Source organism: Somniosus microcephalus, chromosome 20 (genome assembly GCF_052327205.1).
Source record: "Somniosus microcephalus isolate GS21.2 chromosome 20, FLI_Smic_1.0, whole genome shotgun sequence".
Classification (NCBI taxonomy): Eukaryota; Metazoa; Chordata; class Chondrichthyes; order Squaliformes; family Somniosidae; genus Somniosus; species Somniosus microcephalus.
Genome location: NC_141006.1, coordinates 73,576,795 through 73,593,635, shown reverse-complemented (window position 1 = coordinate 73,593,635; position 16,841 = coordinate 73,576,795). Strand labels below are relative to the sequence as shown.

The following is a 16,841-nucleotide window of genomic DNA, read 5'->3' as shown; positions in this document are numbered from 1 at the left end:
TTCCCTCACAACCATAACGTAATTTAACATTGCCCGTGCCTATCTGATCAGAACTGATTAATGGCAGGGTCAACATATGGTGCCAGTTTTGATCAATTTGGAAAATTAAATGTTCGCTGGAGTTTAGAAGAATGAGAGGGGATCTCATTGAAACTTATAAAATTCTAACAGGACTAGACAGACTAGATGCAGGAAGGATGTTCCCGATAGCCGGGGAGTCCAGAACCAGGGGTCACAGTCTAAGGATAAGGGGTAAGCTATTTAGGACTGAGGTGAGGAGGAATTTCTTCACCCAGAGAGTGGTGAACCTGTGGAATTCTCTACCACAGAAGGCAGTGGAGGCCAATTCATTAAATATATTCAAGAAGGAGTTAGGTATATTTCTTAAGGCTAAAAGGATCAAGGGATAGTGGATAGTGGATCAAGCACGGTGGCATAGTGGTTAGCACTGTTGCCTCACAGCGCCAGGGACCCGGGTTCGAATCCGGCCTCGGGCGACTGTCTGTGTGGAGTTTGCACATTCTCCCCGTGTTTGCGTGGGTTTCCTCCGGGTGCTCCGGTTTCCTCCCACAGTCCAAAGATGTGCGAGTTAGGTTGATTGGCTATGATAAATTGACCCTTAGTGTTAGGGGGATTAAATACATGGGGTTATGGGGATAGGGTGGGATATGTGTTGGTGTAGGGGTTACGAGAATCGGGTGGGATATGTGTCGGTGCAGGCTCGATGGGCCGAAATGGCCTCTATCTGCACTGTGGGGTTTCTGTGATTCTGTGATTCTGTGATATGGGGAGAAGGCAGGGACAGGGTACTGAATTTGGATGACCAGCCATGATCTCATTGAATGGCGGAGCAGGCTCGAGGGGCCGAATGGCCGACTCCTGCTCCTATCTTCTATGTTTCTATGCTTCTATGTAAACCAACATTCCAGGTTAATGGCTTACACTGGCTTAATTCTTAAACGTTCTTTTGAATTAACAGTCCTATGTTTAATTTATATTTTGAACTTACCATGAAGTGACTAGCCTCCCAACTGGTGCCACCATTTTTTCCGACATTGTTGAGCGATTTGGATGTTGAAAACATGACGCACACTCACTTAGGTTCGGCCTTCCTGCTGCTCCACTGAAAATAATGAACTGCGATGGGATGCCGAGAGCTAAGCTCAGGTGGAGACACATCACACTCAATGCAAAGCCTCAGATGTGTGAAGATCACAGCGCTGATTGGCAGATCAGTCACCTGATGGTTAAAAAAGTTATTAAAAATTATCAAATTATGCACCAGGCCTTTTGTTTTCAGATCAATGCAGGGATAAATCAATTTACAGTGTCCCTAAACCCTAAGTAAATGTGGGATTCCACAGTCATTTTAATTTGTTTTTTTTTAATTTCCTCAACCCACTGCATTACAAATGAGGAGATGTCTGCCCATTATTTCCTAATCTATCCACAAGGTTTGTAAATTGCTGCAGAAAATGTGCAGGGACAGTGGAGGCAAAAAAATTAAGGACGCTTAAAATATAGCAGGATATAGAAACATAGAAGATAGGAGCAGGTGTCGGCCATTCGGCCCCTCGAGCCTGCTCCGCCATTCAATGCGATCATGGCTGATCATCCAAATTCAGTACCCTGTCCCTGCCTTCTCCCCATATCCCTTGATCCCTTTAGCCTTAAGGAATATATCTAACTCCTTCTTGAATATATTTAATGAATTGGCCTCTACTGCCTTCTGTGGTAGAGAATTCCACAGGTTCACCACTCTCTGGGTGAAGAAATTCCTCCTCATTTCTGTCCTAAATGGCTTACCCCTTATCCTTAGACTGTGACCCCTGGTTCTGGACTCCCCCGCCATCGGGAACATCCTTCCTGCATCTAGTCTGTCCAGTCCTGTCAGAATTTTATAAGTTTCAATGAGATCCCCTCTCATTCTTCTAAACTCCAGCGAGTACAAGCCCAATCGACCCAATCTCTCCTCATACGTCATTCCTGCCATCCCAGGTATCAGCCTGGTGAATCTTCGCTGAACTCCTTCCATGGCAAGAACATCCTTCCTCAGATAAGGTGACCAAAACTGCACACAATACTCACCAAGGCCCTGTACAACTGCAGCAAGACATCCTTGCTCCTGTACTCGAACCCTCTCGCTATGAAGGCCTTCTTAACCGCCTGCTGCACCTGCATGCTTACCTTCAGCGACTGGTGCACAAGGACACCTAGGTCTCGTTGCACTTCCCCTTCTCCCAATCTATTGCCATTCAGATAATAATCTGCCTTCCTGTTTTTGCCTCCAACGTGGATAACCTCACATTTATCCACGTTATATTGCATCTGCCATGCTTCTGCCCAATCACCCAACCTGTCCAAATCATCCTGGAGTTTCTCGGCATCCTCCTCACAGCACACATGCCCACCCAGCTTTGTGTTGTCTGCAAATTTGGAGATATTACATCTAGTTCCCTTGTCTAGATCATTAATATAATGAGAGCATGAGCTTACTTGACCCTCAAAGTATTGCTTGGTCTTTTCTCATCCTCGTCTTTTTTTTCTTAGAATCCTAGAATAGTGCAGCACAGAAGGAGGCCATTCAGCCCATCGAGTCTGCGCCGGCTCTTTCGAAGAGCAATCCCGTTAGTCCCACTCCCCCGCTCTTTCCCCGGATCCCTGCAATTTTTCCTCCTTCACGTATTTATCCAATTCCCTTTTGAAGGCTACTATTGAATCTGTATCCACCGCCCTATCAGGCAGCGCATTCCAAATCCTAACCACTCGTTGTGTAATTACGTTTTCCTCCTGTCGCCTCTGGTTCTTTTGCCAAACACCTTCAATCTGGGCCCTCTGGTTATCGACCCTTCAGCTATTGGTAACAGTTTCTCTTTATTTTCTTTAACTAAATCCTTCATGATTTTAAACATCTCTATCAAATCTCCTCTTAGCCTTCTCTGCTCCAAGGAGAACAACCCCAGCTTCTCCAGTCTATCCAGTCTGTTCTTACATGTAGTTTTCCTGCTACACTTATTGATATCCATGTTTATTAATAGTGTATCTTGCGCTGTAGTTGTGTTTACTTCATAACGTGTGAGGGGCTCATATCCTCAAAGACAGTCAGCAATAGCAAACTATGAAATTTTCTCACAAATCAGCTCCCTAATGCTGGAATATCTAATTCACTGCACATCTGTAAATGCACTAATGAAAAAAGATGGCTGGAATAAGTTTTACATAAGAATATAAGAACTTAAGAAATAGGCGCAGGAGTAGGTCATTTGGCCCTTCGAGCCTGCTCCACCATTCAATAAGATCATGGCTGATCTTCTACCTCATCTCCACTTTCCTGCACTATCCCCATATCCCTTGATTTCCTTAATATTAAAAAATCTATTGACCTTTGTCTTGAATATACTCAACCACTGAGACTCCACAGCCCTCTGGGGTAGAGAATTCCAAAGATTCACCACCCTCTGAGTGAAGAAATTTCTCCTCATCTCAGTCCTAAATGGCTGACCCCTTATTCTGAGACTGTGACCCCTGGTTCTAGCCTCCCCAGCCAGGGGAAACACCCTCCCTGCATCTACCCTATCAAGCCCTGTAAGAATTTTGTATGTTTCAATGAGAATATGGGCCGAAACACAAAAAGAAAATACTGCAGATGCTGGAAATCTGAAATAAAAACAGAAAATGCTGGAGAAACTCAGCCGGTCAGGCAGCATCTGTGAAGAGAGAAACAGAGTTAACGTTTCAGGTCGATGACCTTTCATCAGAATATGGGCTGAGTCTACTCAATCTCTCTTTATCGGACAATCCCCCATCCCAGGAACCAGTCTGGTGAACCTTCGTTGCACTCCCTCTATGGCAAGTATATCCTTCCTTAGATGAAGAGACCAAAACTGTACACAATACTCCAGGTGTGGTCTCACCAGGGCCCTATATAATTGCAGTAAGGCGTCTTTACTCTTATACACAAATCCTCTTGTAATAAAGGCCAACATACCATTTGCTTTCCTAATTGCTTGCTGTACCTGCATGTTAACTTTCAGTGATTCCCATACAAGGACACCTAGGTCCCTCTGAGCACCAACATTTCCCAATCTCTCACCATTTTGAATTGTTAAATTTCATTGAACTTATTATCTGTGATTACGGATCCCTTACAGTGAGGAAGTCTCGTGCTCTATTGTAATGTTGATGTTTGTTTGTTCTTATGACAGTGTCTGAGGGACACTCAGCTTTGTGTAGAAGATTTATAGTGTGCTTTCTTAAACAGTGGCCGTGTAGCAGGTATCATCGAATGAGAAGCATTTTTTTTTAACACTTGTGTGTCGTCATTGTTCTAATCCCTGGTGTGAAGCCACAACAGTCGCAACACCAGGGACTGTAAAAGTTGCCATTAATGGATTTAGAATGAAATAAGTTATGCCCCGATTGTGGTATGACAATACAACAAGTCCTAAAGGCAACAAGCACTCACTGAAAGCCACAGGTGTTGGATTCCCAATAGATATTCTTGAAGCTCACAGGAACTGTCTTTCCAGATTCGGCATAAAATGTTTCCCGTGAAGATTTAGCTCCTAATTGCGTCACAGCACCCTCTTGATTTTGCGGCGGAAATAACTTCCTGCTGTTGGCAAATAGTCGTGTGAAAGCTGAAGGTGGGAAACAAAAAAACTAACAAAATTAGTGAAACTCTGAATTCTGAGATTTACAGGAAGAATGATGGATACCCGAGAATGAATTCAATGCCACAATCTAATTGAGGGGCTAAGATGATGTAATAGAATACAACAGCAATACACTAACAATTTAATACCATCATCTGAATGCTGGGATTAAATTGTTCCCTTGAAATCGTTCAACTATCTGATTTTTTAAAAATATAGACTAACTGTACTACGTACTGGTGATAAGCTGCAAAATAACAGGTCCATACATTATAGTAATTCAGTCAGTGTCATTGAAAAGTAGAGAAGTTATGCTAATCTTGTATCGAACCTTGGTTAGACCACACTTGGAGTACTGCGTACAATTCTGGTCGCCATATTATAAAAAGGATATAGAGGCACTGGAGAGGGTGCAGAGAAGATTTACAAGGATAATACCAGAAATGTGATGTTATACCCATCGGGAAAGGATGAACAGGCTGGGTCCCTTTTCTCTTGAAAAGAGAAGGCTGAGGGGTGACCTAATCGAGGTCTTTAAAATTATGAAAGGTTTTGATAGAGTGGATACAGAGAGAGTGTTTCCACTTGTGGGGAAGAGCATAACTAGAGGCCATCAATATAAGATCGTCACCAAGAAATCCAATAGGGAATTCAGAAGAAACTTCTTTACCCAAAGAGTGGTGAGAATGTGGAACTCGCTTCCACAGGGAGTGGTTGAAGCGAATAGTATCGATGCATTTAAGGGGAGGTTAGATAAGCATATGAGGGAGAAGGGAATAGAGGGTTATGCTGATAGATTTAGATGAGGAAAGACGGGAGGAGGCTCGTGTGGAGCATAAATGCCGGCATGGACTGGTTGGGCCGAATGGCCTGTTTCTGTGCCGTATGTCCTATGTAATCCTGTGTAATTAATCCTTCAATGAGGAAGCGAGCATGTATCATGTCTGATGATGCCACGTCACCTAAAATCCAGAATACAACTGCCTACCATATCCCAAAATACACAATTCAAAAATCAATCTATATGTACGAGGGATTTCAAAGTTGTAATTGCATTTTGTTACCCAGGTGGCTAATTACTGCTCCAACTTTGTTCCATTGATATTAACACAGGGCCCAACGCAGACTTGAAATATAATTGTTCTTTATGTCTGTAGCATTTTTAAAGAGATAAACCATTTATTCACATATAATCAATGCAACTTTTTCAGTCTGTTTACTAATCAAACAAGTTAACGACAGCATTATGAATGATTGTATCACGGAGCCAGACATAGTTCTTACTGAAAGACAATAAAACAATGGGCAGGTACATATGGTAGATGGCAGATGGGCCTGCATTTTCTGTGCTATATTTAGACCTCTACTGTGTACTCACCTGCTCATTTGCCAAATCCCTCTGGAAGAAAGGACCATAGTCTAATCTATACCCATGGCAACGTTTTTTCAGATTGAACCCAGGCAGGCTGTTTTGAGACTGAAGAAGCTCCTGATGTAAAGTACTTAAACATGTAAAATAAACATCGACATGTCTACACATTAAGCCCACAGGAAGCAGGAGCTATTGATTTGGGATATACTGCTGATAAAACAAACCTGCAATGATATTACATGGCCAGCACCGATGAAGCATATCGGTCGCTCCTGGCGTGTTCAATTCATTTACATTTATTGCTAACACAGAGCAGACTTTAACCTTACATTACATTCAACAACTCATCATAAAGGTCAACAAGTTCAACCAAACCACTTCAGTCCAGTTGAGACATTAGTGTGGAACTCGCTACTTAAATGCATCACCTGTCAGCTCTTGGAGGCTTAACAGCCCAAGTCGCCTCAGTCAGGAACCCAGTTATGTTCCTGTCATTGAGCGGGAATAAATTGGCCCCTCCCGTAGAGTTAAATTGAAGTCTTTGTAAAAAGGGACGGAATCTTTCAGGCTGACAAAGGAAAGGGAGACTAAAAATAGCAGTGGATAATAGGCAGTTCTTTTCATTGGGTGAGATGCGAGGTTAGTGCAAAGGCAAATGACCAGAATCTGACCAGATGGAGGCTATGTGGAACCTTTGCTGTCCTGACACATTACTGCACTGTAAGGGCAACTCAAGCGTGCAGACATATGTGGCCCACTTTCATCCATTCACTGAGCTCAAACTGCAGGTCAGTGCAGATAAGGCATTAGCGCGATCTTATTTTTAAATGGAGCAGAAATCAGGACATTCTAAAATATAGCCCTTATATAACAGTTTATTTTTCCACTTTCAAAGTAACTTATTTTATGCTACACTCGAGTATCATAAAACAGAATTAGAGGATTATATAAGGTCATTGAATTAAAAAAAAAATCAAGTATTTTCTGACATTGAACCTTGTCTTTGATTTTGGTTTAGAAGCTTCAATAGTCCTTGATAAATGAATGTGATTTTTTTCCCATTGTGTTAATCTAATGTTTAATCAGAATTCATCCATCGAGTTGAGTTATTTTCACCCGTCATCTGTCTCAGTCTCAAAAAACCATACATGGCAGGTACAGGCCCACCATTACGATAGCAAAATACTGCAGATGCTGGAAATCTGAAATAACAACAGAAAACGCTGGAAAAACTCAGCAGGCCAGGCAACATCCGTGGAGAGAGAAACAGAGTCAACGTTACAGGTCGAAACCCTTCGTCAGGACTGAAAAAGCACAGGAAATGAAACAGATTAAAAGGCCAGTTTGGGGGCTGGGAGAGAACAAAAGAGAAGTGAAGAGACATTAAGAGGTATTCAAAACGAGACGAGATGGTGATAGGACTGGTGGAGACAAAAGACGGCTCTAGATTAGGTGTGAAATGCGCTGGCAGAATGAGAGACAGCTGCCATGTGGGAGAGAGAAAAAAGGGGGGAGGGCCAAAACAAAGGTGTGGATAAAAAATATAAGTAAAAATGTAATGGGGGCTGAGGTTATGATCTGAAATTGTTGAACTCGATATTGAGTCCGGAAGGCTGTAAAGTGCCTAATCGGAAGATGAGGTGCTGTTCCTCGAGTTTACGGTGAGCTTCCGTGGAACAATGCAAGAGGCCGAGGACGGTGAGGTCCGAGTGGGAATGGGGCGGTGAATTAAAGTGACAGGCGACCGGAAGCTCAGGGTCACCCTTACGGACTGAACGGAGGTGTTCCGCAAAGCGGTCACCCAATCTGCGTTTGGTCTCCCCAGTGTAGAGGCCCACCATTGCTGTGGGCAGCTGGCACTGAACATCTCCATGCAAAACACACTCTGCCGCCCATTTGCTGTGCAACAAATGACAATAAATGAGACAAATACGTACGTTCAGATCACTGTAATTATTATAAACCCCAAACTGCACCATCTGCTTTTTTCCCCAAAGATCCATTAGAACTACGAAGTCAAATTCATTTCCTGACTCAAGTAACGCGAGTTGTGCAGTTTCAAGTTAATCTACTGACTTCCTGAAATTGGCCCAATTCAGTGACACTTTGGGCTTGGAACTGCCTCTCTGCTTTTAACGCAATAGCACAACGCATATGTAGAGCAAGATGTCCAAATGTACATGTGCACTTCTATTATAGGTTTCCCTGCTGCCATGGCTCTTGTGAGACAAGCAAATGCTATCTATAAATGGAGCCACAGTGACAAAGGTTAGTATCCTTTTACTATTGCTGACAAATGTAAGTCTAATCTTTGGTAGTTTAGTGAAGAGATTTTGTTTTTATTCAGTCATGGGATGTGGGCGTCGCCGGCAAGGCCAGCATTTATTGCCCATCCCTAATTGTCCTCGAGAAGGTGGTGGTGAGCCGCCTTCTTGAACCGCTGCAGTCCGTGTGGTGAAGGTGCTCCCACAGTGCTGTTAAGGAGGGAGTTCCAGGATTTTGGCCTAGCGACGACGAAGGATCGGGCGATATACTTCCAAGTTGGGATGGTGTGTGACTTGGAGAGGAATGTGGAGGTGGTGGTGTTCCCATGCACCTGCTGCCCTTGTCCTTCTAGGTGGTGGAGTTCGCGGATTTGGGAGGTGCTGTCAAAGAAGCCTTGGTGAGTTGCTGCAGTGTATCTTGTAGATGGTACACACTGCAGCCACGGTGCACCGGTGGTGGAGGGAGTGAATGTTTAAGGTGATGGATGGTGGTGAGAGAGTGGAGAACCTGTAGAATTCTCTACCACACAAGGCAGTTAAGGCCAATTCATTAAATATATTCAAGAAGGAGTTAGATATATTTCTTAAGGCTAAAGGGATCAAATGATATGGGGAGAAAGCAGGGACAGGGTACTGAATTTGGATGATCAGCCATGATCTCATTAAATGGCAGAGCGGGCTTGAGGGGCCGAATGGCCTACTCCTGCTCCTATCTTCTGTGTTTCTATATTTCTATGATGGGGTGCCAATCAAGCGGGCTGCTTTGTCCTGGATGGTGTCGAGCTTCTTGAGTGTTGTTGGAGCTGCACTCATCCAGGCACGTGGAGAGTATTCCATCACACTCCTGACTCGTGCCTTGGTGATGCATCCATTTAATCTATAATAGTCCAGTGAAAAGCTGTGTATGCAGGCAGTCTGGAGAGAAAAGGGAGAAATTGGATGCGTCGTATCCTTGGTAGTCTTGAGGAGAGAGTTCACATGGCTTCATGATGCGATGCATCCATCAAATTTGAGTAATCTAACAAGGTGGGGTAAACAAGCTTGAGTTGGGCATTGCATCCACCCAATTACTGTTAGCTCTATTGCAGAATATAGCCTACACTAAACAGTCCACAGTCCAGGAGCACATATTCTTCATCTTAGTGTTGGTGAAAAAACGCAATAACTTTATGGAGTGGGCTTCAAAAATGAGCCTGTGTAAAAAAAAACAGTTGGCCTGGAGTTTCCGTTCGATTGCGCTGTTTTATTTCAGCGCAATTCCCCCAATATTGACGCAACTGTTGCGAAAGATCGCGGAATTTTAAGCGCTAATTGCATTCAGTGAAACTCGAGTTTCCGCGATCTTTCGCGCTCGTTCTAAAAACATCATGCTCGAAGCTGGCCCCACCCACAAAGCAGGCCACACCCCCAGGGCGAATTAATCACCATTGGGAGTTTCCGCTAATTGCGCTCGTTTACGGGCCTTCGAGGAGGCTCCAAAAATTAAGCCGGAACTTTTGGGCACTTGGACACCACAAGGTGCGGTGTGAAAGGTTTACAATTATATTTTACTTAATTTACTAAGGAACTGACTACTATACCCCAAACTAACTAGAAAATACATCTGTGTATTTTTTAAAAGTGAATTTCAGTAATTTAAGATCGGGTTACTCACTCACAGGTGGTGCATTGACACGCTGATTAAAAATGCTTATTTTTTTTGTGATAAACCCATTTGCAGCCGAATTAATCAAACTACACCAAGTCACCACTCTTAAATATATCAAGGAATGTCTTTTAAAGCAAAACTTTTTTTTTTAAATTACGTTTTAAAACGCTGCCTGATTGGACTGGCTCACGGCAGATTTTGCGTTCGGTGATATGCAAATGAGCTTGAGTGGAAACTCGAGGGGAATAAAACACTTTTCAAAAACGGGCGTAATTTACGCCGGAATCGCCGGTTGCGTCCAAAGCGGAAACTCTACCCCTTGTATTTTTTTCCAGTTGCGTGCCAACTCCTTAAAATTTCGGTTCAACGTTATAGCCTTGAAATGACTGCTTGCAATATCAGCAGAGGTACACTTGACACGTTGGCCTGGCGTTCCTCAATCAGTTATTTTAACAAAGGCATTAATTAATTTAATAAAATGAGTTAACACCTCTGCTAAACAGCAGACCAAGGAGAATGTGGCAAGTGTTCATCCACTGATATCACCAACAGTAATTTGTAGATTTATATTTCAAAGGACCCAATTTTCAGACCCTTCCGAGTCCAATCAAAACCTAGATTTTGAATGTACCTCAACTCAACTCTTAGACAGTGGTCGTTTAAGAGTCCAGAGCGGAGCATCCATTGGGCCTCATCACAATCAATTTTCTGTGAGGGGATTTAAAACAGGCATGAGTTCCCTTAAAAATGTAAATGCTGTACTGTATTGTTCTATGATTTTCTCCCAATTCAGGCAATCTCATGGGTGGAGAATGCAAGACAAATTGTGTATTAGGCCAGGATTCAAACCCAGGTCTCCCACGTGCTTGGCGAGAATTCTACTTCTGAACCACCAATGCTCACATGGCAACAGGCTGCCTGTGTCCAGTTTGAAATCTAATACACAGGGGATGGGAGGTTTTGAATGAACATGCCGTCTCATCGAGCTCCTGTGGTAACCCTACACAGTCTGACCTACAGCCGTACAGAACCTGCTTGCTGCTGCCATGGGTGAAAATTGACTTTGCACATGTCTTGAGTGTTGCAAAGATCGGGATTGTCTTAGATCCAGAGAAGGAGAAAAAAAAATTTTTACACAGCGAGTTGTTGTGGCCTGGAATGCACTGCCTGTAAGGGTGGCAGCAGATTCAATAGTAACATTCAAAAGAGAACTGGGTAAGTACTTGAAGGGAAATAATACAGGGCTATGGGGGGGAAAAGCAGGGGGAGTGTAACTAATTGGAGAGCTCTATCAAAGAGCTGGCACAGGCATGATGGGTCAAATGGCCTCCTTCTGTGCTGCATCATTCGAGGATTCTATGGGGGCGATTTTGCCAGCCCTGGGGAGGCGGGTATGTAGACTGGACTGCCGGGAATATGGCAGAATCTGGGGGCAGGTACCCATCCCGCTACCAACCCACCTTCATGCCATTTTCCCAGGAGGCGGGTACCCGACCCGCGCCGGGCCCCGTCTCCTCGAGGCGGGAAGGGGATTAGTGCCAATTAACTGCCTGTTAACAGGTAGTTAGCAGGCAGTTTTTTGGATAATCCCTATTTTGCCACCTAAAGTGTGGGCTTCCCGACGGCGCCGAACCTCACCAGGGTCAGCGACGCGAGCCGTGGGTCTGCGGGGGTTGCAGGTGAGCGATGGGTGCATGTGTACAGAGGTAAGTGTGTGAGGTGAGTGTAAAGTGGTTTAATAAGTTTTACTTACCTTTGCTTCTTCCTCCAGGCTTCATCCCTTCAGGTCTCGGGAGTCCCTCATCTCGCCGGCAGAGAAAGCAGAACGGCCGCTGCATTCTCAAATGCATCAGCCTTCTGCTCAGGACTGATCTCTAACTGAGCCTGTGTCCCAGGACTCAACTTAGAAGACAGACTGTCATAAGAACATAAGAACATAAGAAAGAGGAGCAGGAGTAGGCCAATCGGCCCCTCGAGCCTGCTCCGCCATTCAATAAGATCATGGCTGATCTGATCCTAACCGCCAATCTACTATCACAGAACCATCTCCTGAATCTAACAGAATTAGACACACGAAATAGGAGCAGGATCAGGCTACACGGCCCCTGGGCCCGCTCCGCTACCCACAGGGCCATGACCGATCCGAACCTAGACTCATGTCCAAATTCCTGCCCGCTCCCCATAACCCTTTATTCCCTTTACTTCTAGGAAACTGTCTACTTCTGTTTTAAATTTATGTAATGATGTAGCTTCTACAGCTTTTTGGGGCAGCATATTCCATGGACCTACCACCCTCTGAGTGAAGTAGTTCCTCCTCATCTCAGTTTTGAAAGAGCAGCCCCTTATTCTAAGACTATGCCCCCTAGTTCTAGTTTCACCCATCATCGGGAACATCCTCCCCGCATCCACCCGATCCAACCCCTTCACAATCTTATATGTTTCAATAAGATCGCCTCTCATTCTTCTGAACTCCAATGAGTAGAGTCCCAATCTACTCAACCTCTCCTCATATGTCCATCCCCTCATCCCCGGGATTAACCGAGTGAACCTTCTTTGTACTGACTCGAGAGCAAGTATGTCTTTTCTTAAGTATGGACACCAAAACTGTATGCAGTATTCCAGTTGCGGTCTCACCAATACCTTGTACAACTGAAGCAATACCTCCCTATTTTTATATTCTATCCCCCTAGCAATGAAAGCCAACATTCCATTGGCCTTCTTAATCACTTGCTGCACCTGCATACTAACCTTTTGAGTTTCGTGCACCAGGACCCCCAGATCCCTTTGTACTTCAGTACTTTCCAGTTTCTTGCCATTAAGATAATAACTTGCTCTATGATTTTTCCTGCCAAAGTGCATAACCTCACACTTTCCAGTATTGTATTCCATCTGCCAAATCTCTGCCCACTTACTTAGCCTGTCTATGTCCCCTTGCAGGTTTTTTATGTCCTCCTCACTCACTACTTTCCCTCCCATCTTAGTATCATCTGCAAACTTTGATATGTTACACTCGGTCCCCTCCTCCAAATCGTTAATATAGATTGTAAAGAGTTGGGGACCCAGCACTGACCCCTGTGGAACACCACTAGTTACTGATTGCCAGTCCGAGAATGAACCATTTATCCCAACTCTCTGCCTTCTGTTAGATAGCCAATCCTCTATCCATGCCAGAATATTACCCCCAATCCCGTGATTTTTTATCTTAAGCAATAATCTTTTGTGTGACACCTTGTCAAATGCCTTTTGGAAGTCTAAATACACTACGTCCACTGGTTCCCCTTTACCCACCCTATATGTTACTTCCTCAAAGAACTCCAGCAAATTTGTCAAACATGACTTCCCCTTCATAAAACCATGCTGACTTTGTCCTATTAAATTATGTGTTTGACAACTTCACAGAGCGCTCAAACGATGACAATTCATCTGTCAAAAGCTCTTGACAGATGAAACGTCACTCGCTGATGTCACCAGTAACCGGCTTTCCCTTAATTGGCCTGCTAAGGCCACTGGGCGGGCTTACCAAGGTCAATCGAGAGAAAATAGCGTGGGTTGGCCACAAGTCAATAGAGGCGGGACTAAAACCTGACAAGGGGAAGTCCCACCTCCATCATGTCCCCATTGGCAAAATCACCCCCAATGATTCTAAATGAGGGGTCTAATGCTTGTTTTAGGCAAACACCAGGGACAGGTGTTTCTCAGGCATCCTTGGGGCACAGGATATTGGTCCTAAAAATTGGTCCATTTTATTCCTGTAAAACTGCCGCAACAAGGTCCAATGTCTACCCCTCAGTTTCTTCAACTTCTCAGGCAGTTTTAGAACTGTTGGAGCTTGACTATATAAGAACTCTGAATAATCACTCACATTCAGTATAAGAGGAACTATCTTCTCTCTTCATGATCCCCCTGCCTCAACTACTTAAAAAGAAAAATTGGTTGAAAACAATAATCCGCACTGGATTGGATTGGTTGCAATCTTTGTTTGTGATGTCTTCAAACTTAATATCACTCCAAATCCCCCCCAAAAAATCACTCCAAATGCAGCATTTTCCCTAGATGTTAACCACTGGGCTTCATCAACAGAAAGAATTATTCTGAACCATTGACGAACAAATCAATAAACAGATATGGATAATATATTGTGGAAAAGTAGGAGAGCCAATTACAGGTAATATGTGTGTGAGAGAGAGAGAGAGAAAAGTAGAAAAGCAAAGAGAGATAAACCGGGAAAGATATTTGTCACACTGCCCACAGTATTCCTGTGGCTCCAGCAGCTCTAGCACCCTTGCCTCTGCGTCAGATGGTTGTGGGTTCACGTCCCACTCCAGAGACTCGAGCACAAAAATCTTAGGCTGACACTCCAGTGCACGGCTGAGGGAGTGCCGCACTGTCAAGAGGTGCCGTCTTGCGGATGAGTTGTTAAGCTGAGGCCCCGTCTGCTCTCTCAGGTGGACGTGGCCAATATTTATCCCTCAATCAACAGAACAAACACATTGGGGTCGATTTTCATTGACCCGTGGAGTCGGGATTGGAGGCGTGCGGGGGGGGGGGGGCGGTTAGAGTCCCGAATTCGGGGATCCCGCCCCCCAACCCGCCTCCATGTAAGTTTCAAAGGAGGCGGGTACCCGCCCCGCACTGGGACCCGCCTACCCGAGCGGGAAGGGATTAGTGCCAATTAACTGCCTGTTAACAGGCAGTTTTTAGCCTAATCCCTATTTTAAAGCTTGAAGTGTGGGATTCCCGACGGCCCCAAACCACGCCAAGTTAGAGGAGTCGGGCTGTCGGGTTGAAGGACTTGGAGGGGTCGAGAAGTCGGTGTTCAGGTGAGTGATGGGTGCATGAGTGCAAAGATAAGTGTGTTTGGTGTGTCTAAAGTGTGTAAAGAAGTTTAAATTACCTGTACTTACCTTTTCAGCCTTCCTTCCTTTAGGTCCCGGGAGTCCCTCATCTCACCGGCACAGAAAGCAGAATGGCTGCGAACTGTCAAAAGTGACAGCCTGCAGCTTTCTGTGCCGGTGAGATTTCTAACGGAGTCTGTGGAGAAGGACTCAGGTTAGAAGTAAGACTGTCAGTGTTTGACAGCTTCAAACAGCTGTGAAACACTGATATTTCATCTGCCAAAACGTCTTGACAGATGAAATTTCAGTCTGTGACGTCACCTGTTGCCGGGTGGCCCTTAGTCGGCCTGCTGAGCCCACTGGGCAGACTCAACAAGGTCAATCAAGTTAAAAGCGCGTGGATTGGCCGCATCTCGATGGAGGCGGGACTACAACCCCGAAAGTTGTAGTCCCGCCTCCAACCCGACTTCTGAATGAAAATCACCCCCGGATTATCTGGTCATTGCTGTTTGTGGGAGCTTGCTGTGCGCAAGTTGGCTGCTGCGTTTCCTACGTTACAAGTGACTACACTTCAAAAGCGCTTTGGGACGTCCGCTGGTCGTGAAAGGCACTATATAAATGCAAGTTTTTTCTTTTACAAGCAAATCAGAAATAACGATTTAGCCGGTCCTGCTGCCAGTTGATCCTCTGGAGTTTTTGTAGACAAAAAGGCCCCAATTAATGAGCAAATCTTTTTAGTTTGAGAGCCTCACCTAACAGTTCGATTGAAAACTGGCACCATCAATCTGATATGGCGGTAGGCGGCAGGTGGCAGCATGGTCTCCACTCGGAGCCCACGCTCGGAGACATGCTTTGGTTGCTCCCCAATGGCGCCAATTGCAAAAGGTCATTCAAAAAAAACAACTTATTTTTCTGGCAGCCAACAAACCTTTTCAACAAGCACACGAGCAATAAATGATGGCATGCATCATATTCAGTGTTATGATTATTTTCAGCTAACGAATTATGACAAATGCTTGGCTGCTAGTTCACAAATCTGGTATTCACATAGTGTTTTTAAGCTGCATTTTCTGATGGGGTATCTTTGACCATTTTATTCCCCAGTGACATGTGCAATTCTCAATAACGAATGGTTACCCGTATGCTAGAAAGCAATTACATCATTTGGGATTCAGATTGTAAATATCAGAAGTAAAGTTCAAGTGGTTATAATCATCTGAATTTCAGGATTTATATAACGGGTTTCATTTTAATTACTGCCGTCTGTTACCTTATGCAATGCATATAAACTACGTCGATTTCACACTCAGGGAAAACAAATCTGATGCACTTACAGAAAGAAAATCCACATTATTTTATACAAAAAGAAAATACTGCAGATGCATGTTATTTTAATGTTCCTTTCTCCTGAAAATTATATTTTTGATCAATTTTTCCAGCCGTCAAGATTAGGAATGTCAGCGCTGAAAGATGGACCTCTTCCTGGAGAACTGTGCACAATTTTGGTCTCCTTATCTAAGGAAGGATATACTTGCCTTAGTGGCTGTGCAACAGATTCACTAGATTGATTCTTATGTTCTTAGGTTCCACATTTTGCCCCAGGTGCCAAGATTGAGCACTCATGGGTCATATAAGCTAACAGGGCAGGTGCAGAGATAGTTCATCTCCGTTGCCCAACCGTGTGGCTTCATCCCAAACATGGAGGATCATTCCTTACTCTACAATGCTCCCAGTCGATTTGTGTTCAACAATATTGCATTGTGAATTATTGCAATCTGTTTGGACCCAAAGCACAGAGAACTGTGCTGTGAGGAAAGATTGGATAGGCTGGGGTTGTTTTCTTTGGAACAGAGGAGGCCAAGGGGAGACCTAATTGAGGTGTATAAAATTATGAGGGGCCTAGATAGAGTGGATAGGAAGGGCCTATTTCCCTTAGCAGGAAGGCCAATAACCAGGGGCACAGATTTAAAGTAATTGGTAGAAGGATTAGAGGGTAGTTGAGGAGAAATGTTTTCACCCAGAGGGTGGTGGGGGCCTGGAACTCACTGCCTGAAAGGGTGGTAGAGG

General features: G+C 44.3%; 1 long non-coding RNA gene across 1 annotated transcript in view; it reads right to left on the bottom strand.

Moving 5' to 3' along the window:
• Window positions 1-16,841, bottom strand: part of LOC147103426 (uncharacterized) — a 305,115-nt gene that overhangs the window by 173,682 nt on the left and 114,592 nt on the right. Inside the window, exons 3-4 of the long non-coding RNA XR_015072999.1 lie at window positions 4,466-4,640; window positions 1,010-1,240 (exon numbers count right to left, since the gene is read on the bottom strand). This is a non-coding gene — a long non-coding RNA (uncharacterized LOC147103426). The remainder of the gene's footprint in view (window positions 1-1,009; window positions 1,241-4,465; window positions 4,641-16,841) is intronic.